Here is an 860-nt window from a genome sequence, read left to right on the forward strand (position 1 = left end):
TTTTCGCGGCGCGGCCCCTTTAAATCTGCTGTGCCGGCGTTGGGACAGACCAAGGCAGGGTGTCCAGGGGAGGGGAGGGGTCACGTGTGCTCTGCCCAGTGGTGAGGGACGGCTCCTCCCCCGGCGGTGGTACAGCCCGAGGGGGCGTGGCCAGGCGGGCGGGCGGCTTGAAATGCGTTCAGCGGCCTTGTGTGGCTCGGGGAGTAATGGGAGTTAGTGGTTCTGGGGGCAGCCTTCGGGAGGAGAGGCGCCGAGCCTCGGAGGGGTGGCAACGGAGCCCTTTGGGGTCTTTCCGATAGCGGGAGAGCCACGGAAGGGCGGTTGAAAATTTAAGGTTGTGCGCATGCGCGGGGTGGAGCGTAGGCTCTTGGGGGCAGGCGGAGAGTCGGTTTTCCGGGACCTCGTGGCGCAACGGTAGCGCGTCTGACTCCAGATCAGAAGGCTGCGTGTTCGAATCACGTCGGGGTCACCGTGTTCCCGCGGCGGGTTCACTTTTTTTCCCTTCAGAAGAATGTTTTCTTTGCTCGGGTCTGGGAGAAGGAGCAAAGCTTCGGAGTGGTTCGTTTTCTGTTTGCTGTTGGGATTTTAATTCAAATTAAGACAAAACAATTCCTTTTTGGAAGTGTTATCCACAGCCAATGTGCTCCCTGGAACTCTGTGGGGTGGCTGCAGGATGGCTCCTGCTTTGGGGTTAGAATGAGAGTGGAATGTGTCTGTTTACAAAAAGTGCCACCAAAAGGCTTTTCTTTGTGTTTTAATGCGTAGTCAATGCAGTTGTTTTTGGTTTGTTGTAGAATCAGAGTGCTGCGATTGAGCTGCATTGCTTCCTTTGCCCTGCTGTGAGCTGGCTGCACTAAGCA

General features: G+C 56.6%; 1 non-coding gene across 1 annotated transcript; it reads left to right on the forward strand.

Moving 5' to 3' along the window:
• The first annotated feature begins 397 nt into the window (after positions 1-397).
• TRNAW-CCA lies at positions 398-469 on the forward strand. Its single transcript has one exon. It is a non-coding gene; the product is annotated as a tRNA-Trp (tRNA).
• The last annotated feature ends 391 nt before the right edge of the window (positions 470-860 follow it).

The sequence above is a fragment of the Centrocercus urophasianus genome, unplaced genomic scaffold (genome assembly GCF_019232065.1).
Source record: "Centrocercus urophasianus isolate 14NV4802_14NV808 unplaced genomic scaffold, USGS_Curo_1.0 seq_42, whole genome shotgun sequence".
Classification (NCBI taxonomy): Eukaryota; Metazoa; Chordata; class Aves; order Galliformes; family Phasianidae; genus Centrocercus; species Centrocercus urophasianus.